The sequence below is a fragment of the Mustela nigripes genome, chromosome 1 (assembly GCF_022355385.1).
Source record: "Mustela nigripes isolate SB6536 chromosome 1, MUSNIG.SB6536, whole genome shotgun sequence".
In the NCBI taxonomy this organism is placed as follows: domain Eukaryota; kingdom Metazoa; phylum Chordata; class Mammalia; order Carnivora; family Mustelidae; genus Mustela; species Mustela nigripes.
Window position 1 is genome coordinate 270123941 of NC_081557.1, and position 10521 is coordinate 270134461.

Sequence of the window (10521 nt, forward strand, 5' to 3'; positions counted from 1 at the left end):
CCTCCCCAGACTCCTCATTCCCCTACTTCCTTCCCTCCTTTGTCCTCGGCCCACCTCCTTCCGGCTTTCAGTTTTCCACCAGAGCACCCCACGGGCTATATGCCACCCATTTCTGGAAAAGTAGAGAGAATAAAGCCAACTGGGCAGACCTTGCTTCGAGTCATTTGGAGCTTCTCCATCACCCAAGCGTCCCCAGCCCATGTTTCAGTGCTGGGTCTGCGTCTGCTTCTGGGGCTATTTGTCCCACTGCCCTGCCTCTCAAGCTGAATTCTGCGTTCTCTGCATCACATAGGGACGCTCTCGGTGTACCTGTTGTGTACAGACCAGAAAGCTCCGTTCCAAGAGAGGCTTCTTTGGCATAAGAGTTATTTTTGAGTCCATTATTTTGAGAAGCAGCACACACAGGAGAAGCTCTGAAAACAGAGTCAAAGTTACCCTTTAATGGAAAATTTCCATTTATAAGTGTTCCATTCTCCTATCAGGAAGACAGGAAGGACTCTATACCACGAGAGACGCTAATCAGTGTAAAACTCACGGACTTAAACCTGCAGATCGTAACCTTATTCCCTGCTCTCCTCGGCAGTCATGGCTCCCACCACACATTCTCTCCAGTGCCTTTAGCTGAAGCTGGCGTTGAAGCCTGAATTCTCAGCCACCTTTGAAAGTTTCTCTTCTTCCTGCATATCTCCCATGTGTATGAGATACATGTGTAATCAGCTTCTGTTTTTCTCTTCTTAATCTGTCTTTTCTCTCAGGGGCCCTAGGTGAGAACTTGAAAGTGTAGAGGGTGAATTATTTTTTTCTCTCCTCCAAGTCATTTCTGAAAATTTAGCCCAACCATGAAAATTCTCAGTTATAAGGAAATTTAAAAATGATTATGCATAGTTGAAAGCATGACATTTCTTCAAATGAAACAAAAAGCCTCTGGTCACTGTCCAGGGTGATGCAGTAGTAGGAGGGGGGCGTTCTGCCCAACTTAGTGACGCCCTCATGTGGGGCTGAGCTGAGCCCACGCATCCCTTTTCTCCACAGAAAAGTCTTTATAGAAAATCTTTACAGACTTAGATTGGAAAGGAGGTTCCTCACTCTCCAGTATCTGGCTTCTAAGCTTCCCTTCCTCCCCAGACACACTCGGATCCTGCTCTTCCCCCCCAAATCTCCCTCTTTGAGCCTCTCCAGCACCCGGAAGCGCCACAGCATGCCTGCTGCTGGTCCCGGCTCTGATCTGCATCGGAGCCAGTTTTCCGGGTCACCTACAGAGCCCTGCTTGCCCGTATCCCAATAGGTTCCTGACGAATGTGCCACTGATCACATAATTTTGTGAAATTTTAGCAAAACAATGAAAACTGTGTTATACGTAAATTTAAAATCAATTGTGTGTAACTGAAGTTATGGCATTTCCTAATTGAGGCTAAATAATTTCTATAACCAAAAAGCTGCCCCAAAACATTTCCCCTTTTGTTAAAAATGATGCTTGTGCTTGGTCACCCCTAAATCAGAGCTCTCTCCGGAGTATTTGCGTATTTGATGTTCTCAACCGGGAATTTTGCAGACACCAGAGAGTCCTTTATCCTATTTTCATCAAAGAAGTAAAGGTTTTGCTCACGGAAACATTTAACGGGGCGAGGGTCGGGAACACAGGACACATCGGATCCTCGCAGGTCCGTCGTCCCCTCTCCTCACTCGTCTCTCGGGTGATATAATGAATTCAGCTTCTGCTCCACTTCTGCCTTAAAATTTGTTTATCTGCTGCCCGGCATACATGGCTCTCGGGGAAGAACGCCTGTTCACTTCTGAATCATCTCAGGATCCCCCAGAAGAGGACCCACCTTATTTTTTTCAGTCCTTTGATCACCTTTTCCATCCCGTATCAAGTCAGGCCGCAGTGCTCACCAGTCTGCAGGAATTCCCTCCATCCTGTTCCTGCCCGGAGCTCCTGCCCCTTGTTTTCCTGCTTACCTGTTAACATCTCATCTCAAATGCCACCTCCTCTGTGAAGCCATGTTGGATTTGCTTGTCTTCTTGCTCAACTTCTTCAACACTCTCATGATGTGGTGGAGAGCCTCCTGGATGTGGGGGTCAGCACACTGGACACTAACTACACTAGGTACTTGGCTATCTTTGTGCCCCTTTTGTCTAAATGCCAATAACAGTATCTCCACTTCCTTTTCCCAAGGTCATCAGGAAAGCCCTTGCTACACTAATTTCAGAGATGTGCAAACTGAGCCCTTAGATTTCTATTTTGTTTTCTTTTTGCAGGTTTTTCTGAGGGTGAAAGTGGGTTTAGTTGTCTGGGTCCCCCTAAAACCGTGACTTGCACATAGCCTAGAAAATGCTAATTATTGGGGTTTAGGATAAACTACCCTAAACTACGGAGGCTTGGCACATTGAATATTATTAAGCTGAATCCTCCGTTTAATCCCCTATTCCTGCCAATAATAAATTATTTGCCCCAACAGTGTCAATGCTGAGAAACTCTGATTCATACTTTCATCTTATTGTTAAGATTTGAGCAGCTTACAAACCTCCATATAAAACAAGATACAAAATGAAAAATGAAGAAATTGGTCAAAGGGAAAGTAAAGTCTGGGGCAAAAGTAGCACAAGCTTTAGGCTTCCTCTACGGTGCTGGACATGGGCTGTCTATGAGGTTTTGGGCTTCCTGCCAGGCAAAGCAAAGAGGGAACACAAACATTTGGGAAACTGACCAAGTGTATAAAATAAAAACAGATTGAGACCTAGAGAAATTTCTCATCAAAGTCCTCAAAAGGGAGATGATATATAGTATATGACATGGGATGGTCAAAGCCTTTATCTCCACAATAAACAGAACCGTGACTTCCAAGAATTTATTTCCTACTATACTGTTAAAGTGCAATGGGGGAGTAGAATCCCTCAGAGGGATCGATGAACAGCTAAAATGATCCCAGCCAACTGCTTATGTCTCTAATCATCGGGATGATTCAAGATTAAAATTCAGATTTAAAATGTAGATTGTTGGGGCGCCTGGTGGCTCGCTGGGTTAAAGCCTCTGCCTTCGGCTCAGGTCATGGTCCCAGGGTCCCGGGATCGAGCCCCGCATCGGGCTCCCTGCTCAGCGGGGGGCCTGCTTCCCCCCCACCTGCTTCTTCACCTACTTGCTATCTCTCTTTCTCTGTCAAATAAGTAAATAAAATCTTTTTTAAAAAATAAAATAAAATAAAATGTAGATTGTTCAGAGAGACACATGGGTATATATTCTTGGACAACCCTCCATGAGTAGTATTTCCACTAGCCAGGGCATAATAAAAAATGGGTAGCAATGGGCTGAATTAGAAGTCTTTGGTGAGAACCCAAGGTCAGAATCCCATGACGGCTGCTTATTACGTGTAGGAACAGGTATGTAGAAGGAAAGGCATATACGCCAAATGTATGGTTATAAAAATCAAATGATGCCGTCAGGCCACCCACCTGAATGGAAGGCACCTTAGCGCAGCATGGGGGTGAGCTAACGGCCAGTCTAACTCAACACGGAGAGAAGCTAAACACATATTTGTGAGAAAACCTCTGTTTTCCCCAGAAACCAGTTCTGGCCCTGCTTTAGCAAGTGACTAGAAGGGAAACCGAGAAAGGAAAATGGCCAGTACAGGATACACCTGACATTTCAGTGATGATTCAAAAGATGCAGATAGTGTTTTGTTAAGAGGTACACCTTCTGCATGTACTAATGAGTTGCATGTGACCATTGGAATGATCAAAGTCCCAAAGACGTGCACCATAGAACCTGGAAAATGCTTATATCTGCAGTGGGTATCAGCAAAACCCACCACTGCGACAATAAAAAAGGACAGTAAAATACCCTGGGAGTCCAGTTTTAAGTAAGGAACTTCCTGGTCAGTGTTGTAGACATCAAAGAATGCAACACGGGATTGCAGACAGACAGCGTGAGGGGTTGGCCTTGCAGATGTGGCACTTGCCCCACTCTGATTCTGACCCCCTGGTCTGGGCGAGCTGGTTAGTGGCCTTGGGGCAGGTATGTTTAATGCTTCCCAGGTGAATCCAAGGTGTGGTGAGGCTTGAAAAATCACTGTATTAAAGAAAGTCTGGCCAAAATGATGATTTGAGAACTGAAGTAGCAGAGTTAACTCTTTTACACAAAAATAAAACACACATCCCCCAGTTCAAATTTCTCCTGACACTTAAAGTTTTACTGCAAAAACGTGCAGTTATAAAAGTTTAGCCAAAATAATATGTTCAGTGAAGATACTCTAAAAGCCACAAAATAACAAAAGAAAAAAATCTCTCATAAATTCACCATACAAAGTTAACCTCATTGAAATTTGTTGTGTATGTCCTTAGGTTTAGTCCATAAGAAAATAATTCGTGCACAGGACCACGTTTTAGTGAAGAGTCTCTGAAACATGACAATAAAGCCATTTCCCCTACCAGGTAGAGACGGCTGCTCCCTTGCTCTTGTGATTTGTCTGTCTGGGAAGTGACAGCCAGTCATTGGCTCCAACTCAGAACTGTCATCTGATTAGTTAGGACCCCTACTAAGATGTTCGAGTTGGTGTAAAAGAGCAGAGAATGTCTTTCTTTCTAAGAAGGAGCGTTTTGGTTTTTTTTTTTTTTTTTTTTGAAATTTTATTTACTTATTTGACAGAGAGAGAGAGACAGAGAGAGAGGGAACACAAGCAGGGAGAGAGGGAGAAGCAGGCTTCCTGCAGAGCAGAGAGCCCGATGCGGGGCTCGATCCAAGGACCCTGGGACCATGATCTGAGACAAAGGCAGATGCTTAACCCACTGAGCCACCCAGGCGCCCCAATGGTAGATTCTTAAAATGGAAAATGCTTAGTCAAAAAGATATATCATAAAGCTTTATAAGGATATTGTCAACTCACTTTGTAGTTAGTATCAATTTACTGAACTATTTAAGGCTGACCATTCACCATGCCCTATTTATTTTTGCATACTTTTTAAACTTTGTTAATTTTATGGTTCAGAATTATTTGGAGTCATTTTCATTTTCATTTTTTTTTTTAAAGATTTTACTTTTCTATTTGATGGACAGAGATCACAAGTAGGCAGAGAGGCAGGCTGAGACAGAGGGGGAAGCAGGCTCCCCGCTGAGCAGAGAGCCCAACGTGGGGCTCGGTCCCAGGACCCTGAGATCATGACCTGAGCCCCAGGCAGAGGTTTCAACCCACTGAGCTACCCAGGTGCCCCTAAGAAAGAGTTTAATTATTGCTGATGATAACAATGTTACACATCGGGAAAGGTAACAAGTGGCCGGAGCATCACGATTTCAAATAATTTGTTTTTGTTATATGAAAACAGAGGCAGTTAGACTTAATTCTGACAATAATAATAAACCTCAAAATGAAAGCAGAAATTGCGCCTCCTTACTATTAAAACGAATTCCAATAGCAATTCCCAAAACCAATTAAAAGATAAGAAACTTGGGCGCCTGGGTGGCTCAGTGGGTTAAGCCGCTGCCTTTAGCTCAGGTCATAATCTCAGGGTCCTGGGATCGAGTCCCGCATCGGGCTCTCTGCTCAGCGGGGAGCCTGCTTCCTCCTCTCTCTCTGCCTGCCTCTCTGCCTACTTGTGATTTCTCTCTGTCAAATAAATAAATAAAATCTTAAAAAAAAATAAAAAAAAAGATAAGAAACTTTCTAGAAGCAATTTAAAATATTGTTTAAACACACCAGTCTTAATGGTAATACAATGATTTCTTCTGTAATGATTAAGAACATTTTTTTCCTCTTAAAATTGTATCTCCAGTAGCACATTTTAAATTAACAGTCTATGATACACCGAGGCTCTTTACAATCACTGCTGCCAAATTTAATTCAAAAGACAACTGCGTGCTGCAGACATATAGGTAGTTTTTAATTCGAGGAGACCAATGAAGAACACCTACTATTCAATTCTGCCCTGACTTGTGTTAATTACACGGTAAGGTTTTCAGGGTTCTATGGTTTATGTCTTTAATAGTTTGTTTTGCTTTTGAAAGAAAGAGAAAAGGTCACACAACGGAAAGGGTTATTTTGTATCGCAGAACACTCACCGCACACTGGTTGCGGAGAAGGCGGCAGCCCGGGGTTGACAGGAGAAGGCTCAGGGCGGCAACTGCTCCGCGGGCGGCCTTGGGCTCCAGTCCTCCAGTCGGCCAGGGTGGGGTTGGGGGTGGGGTAAGTCAGGGCGTGGGGCTGGATCCAAACGTCCCTCCTGCCAGTGTTCTTCCATTTAAGAAAATGGACACTGCAGTTTATCTCATTATATTTATTTTCTGTGACATGTGCCCGACGCCACTGCTCCCTTGGACAGCGAGATTTATTTATGATTAGGCAGTGGCACGCTTCATGAAGGTCGGAGGCTTGTGTATTTATTTAGGGTTTCTCTAATGTATTCACTCCCGAAGGCACTTAAGGGGCATGAAATGTGTTTAAGAATAAGCCCTGGGCAGCTGGGCTGAGGAAATGCTACAGAGATGATGCCCAGAAATGTGCCTGCCCTGGCCAGGCAGCTGGGACTTCGGTCCTGAGCTAAGGAGCTGGGTGGCCTGGACAAGAGGGGATGCTGAAGGGCAGGGGGCAGAGCGGGGTGCGGTCAGTGGCATTTTGGTGACGCCTGCTGGTGCCAGTGTGCAGGGTCTTCTGCGAGGCCAAGACGACGTCCAGGAGCCCACGGTGGGAGCACTTTCATAGTGAGTAGAGACACTGAGGGCCGGAGGAGGGACTTAACCAGAAATCTATAGGAAATGATTGCTGTCCAGAATTGGGCAGAGGCTCGGAAGAGGGGATGACTTACTCACTGAATGGTTAGATAAGCCCATAGATACACAACACTGTATGTGAAACCTTAACTGCTTCCAGGTTGCTAACTAAGAATGTGTTAGCTTAGCAGAGGCTGAAATGTCCTTCGTTCCTATCAGTGTGACCCTAGCAAGTTGTATTTTCTCTCACGGTGTTTGAACAGAAATCTCGAGTGACTCATCAAACTGTTTTCTGTTCCCCCAGATTAGAGATGTGTACAGAGAGAGTTGTTCCTGGAGGCACACGATAAGTGAGAACGGATTCTTGGGCACTCACTTCTCTCCAAGGGACATTTGCCTACACTATTCACATTCACATGTACCAGTAAGTAGAAAACCCACTATTGGTATAATAAATACTACCTTTTTTTTTTTTTTTTTTTTTTTTACAGTTTATTTATTTATTTGACAGGAAGAGGAGGAAGGGCAGGGGAGGGGGAGTATGATGCAGGCTCCATCCGAGGACGCTGAGATCGTGACCTGACTCAAAATCAAGAGTCGGACGCATAACCAACTAGGCCACCCAGGTGCTGCTATAATAAATGTCGCCTTATTTCAGGACCCTTGTGTGTGAGCAGTAGCCACAGTAAACACGGGCCACTGCCCCGTCCCAGAGGAGCTCACAGCCTAGGAAGTGAGACAAACTGTATGGCGGGTATAGAAAATATCATTAACCTCTTACAAAGCGAGAGGTCAGCGAGTTCTTGGCCACTGACCCTGTGGCTCTTGGGCAAATCTCTTCATAAAAAATGTTGTGACTTACCAAGGACTTGGTATTTGCCAAGCACAAAACTGTTTCATTTCAAGGAATATATCAATATTTGTCTTTACCACTTGATATTCACAACAATCCTAATTGTCTTTATCCTCCTACCAGAGACGAAGAACCCTAAGTGCCTTGCCCAAGCTCAGGAGTGGGTAGTTCGGGAGGGTGAAATTTGAGCCCAGGCCTATCCGACCCAAAAGCCCACGTTCTGACCCAAAAGCCCACGTTCCTCAACAATGAAATGGTGGTAAAAGCCAGAGCTGCGCTGACTGTTGAGCTCCAACAGGATAACATGGGAGAGAATGTGGATACTGGAAAGGTGTGCGGTAAATAGAGCGCCATGTTCCCGTTCCCTTGTCATCTCCACTCTTCCTCAGACGGCACTTCTGTCCCCTACGTCCCCTCCCATCGGCAGCAGGACCGCCCACCTGCCTGGCTGGCGCTGAGCCCTCTGAAGAAGGTGGGGTTTTGTCATCAGCATGACTCGACAGTTGGGGCCAAGCCAGGCAGGGGCATGAAATTCAGGGTCTCGTGGGGTAACACAAAAATATTTCCCGACAATTTGCGGTGAATGTCTTAGCCGCCCATGGACAGGAGAATCCGTCTATCAAGTGGAGAAAGATCCAGGTCTGGGGGATTTTTCCCATTTTGTCCATCTATACCAATCAAGCAGGTTAAAAGAGCCACACCAGGTCCTGTGGGATGAGGGTGGAAGCAGCCTCCCCACTGGGAACCATGCCCTGGTCTCTCATTCCTTTTACCGTTTATCCAACAAATACCTATCCAGAGTGTGTTGTATGCGTCAGGCCCATGGAAAACGCTATCGGCAGGAGAGCAGCGACCATGATGCCTGCGGTCATGATGCCGATTCAGTTTCATCCTGATAAAGGAGAAGAACAAAAGAAAAACCCTTGCAAACAAAATGAGACCCAAGTAAACACACACAGGCACAAAATGTTGCACATTGTTCTAAGGGTCTCAGAATTGTCAAGGGGCTGAGCTTCCGACTAAGGGCGTGGTAAAAAGCAGGTCTTACCTTGGACGGGGCGGGGGGCGGCGAGAAAGGCCTCCCTGAAGCAGAGCCAAAGGCAGAGCAGGTGCCGATGGGTGCAGGAGGTGGGGGACGGTGGGGGAGCATCCCGGTAGACAGCAGAAGCCCCAGCGTGAGCCCAGTGGATTTTAAGGAACTGAGAGGCAGGTGCCCGCAGGACAAGAAATGAACACTCTCCTTCAGTAGGAGGAGCCCAGGCATGGACTGGAAATAGTTTCACAGGACTCTTCAGGAAAGCCTCCATGGAACGCTGTATTTTAAAGCAGATGGGCAGACTGTACGCATGCATGTGTGTTCACGCGTGTGTGCTTTCGTGCTGGGAAAATCACCGGGCCACGTGTTAGTCTTTTCAAGACGGATTAAAGGAGGGGCCACTGGTCACGACCTAGCTTCTGTTGTTTCTCTTCACACAGGCTCGGCAAGCTTTGGGGCCGAGGATGGGGAGATGCAGCGATTGATGACCCACTCCCTGAGAAACAGGACCAGGGTGTGCAACTCGTGATGCGAGCAAAGTGTGTGAGGGTCATTGCCATTTTTAAGAAGGACTAAGTAGCCCCTGGCCTGTGCCATGTGAGGTGCTGCCTGGAGTGGGTTCTACAGTCCTGCTCCTCGGGCAGCTGTTCAGCAAATGCTCATCAGAACAGTATGGCAGAGGATGCTAAGTGAGGCCTCTGGACCTGGAATCCCCAGTGGCTCACTGGGCAGCGTTGGACTAGTCAGTCACTGTCTCTAGGCTTCCGGATCCTCCCAGTTCTTGTCCAGATTAGAGAGTGACCATGGGAGCGCTTGGGTGGCTCAGTCTGTTGGGCATCTGCCTTCAACTTGGAGCAGGATCCCGGGGTCCTGGGATCAAGCCCCACGTCGGGCTCCCTGCTCAGCGAGGAGTCTGCTTCTCCCTCTCCCTCTGCCCCTCCCCCCCACTCATGCTGTCTCCCTCTCTCAAATAAATAAATAAATAAATAAAATCTTTAAAAAAAGAGAGAGAAAGACAACATGTCCTCACAGTCTGTAAGTTCATAACAGGTATTCGCAAATAGTGATTTTCTTTCTTCAACCCTGAGTTAGGGAAGTCCAGAAAAGGTGTCATAGCGAGAAGAAACTGAGGAAGGAGAATGTGCGGACTTGCCACATAGCACGTGAGCAGTGAGGGAGAATCGAGACGGCTCCCACGTTTCTGACTCAGTCACAGAATATTAAACAAAATGGGGCTTATTGCCTGATGTCTGAAAAATCCTGGGTGCGACCAGCTCTGGGACCAACTTGTTCTAGGGCTCGAGGCTGTGAAGGGCCTGGGCCTGTCCTCCCCTTGACTCTCCTCTTGGACCCCACTCCTCAGCCTTCCTATGTCCTGGGCAGCCAACAGCTCCGGGCTTGTCCTCTCAGGTCCTGGGGCAAGAGGAAATGACAATCTTTACACCCATATTTGCACACTGTATCATGAGTACTGTTCTAATTTTTTTTAATAGGCTCCACATTCAATGCGGGGCTTGAACTCTCAGCTCCTGAGATCAAGGGGCGCATGCTCTGCAGACTGAGTCAGCCAGGTGCCCCTGTCCTAACTTATGTGTGTGTGTGTAGATACTTGTGATTGTCGCAAGAATGAGGTAAGTGGGAAAACTGAGGCAGATTAAGGAACTAGCCCAAAGTTACAAAGAAAGACAGAGTTAGGATTTGAGCCAAGGGCCTGATTTCAAAGTCTGTGCTGTCCAGGGCCTCTTCTGAGCAAAAGAGAGGAGCACAGGGGAAGGGAGGGAAAAATGAGACAAGAGGAAATCGGAGAGGGAAGCAAACCACGAGAGACTCTTACTCTAGGGAAGAAGCTGAGGGTTGCATGAGGGGAGGTGCACAGGAGGGTGTCTGGGGGCCTCAGTTGTTAAATGTCTGCCTTTGGCTCAGGTCATGATCCCA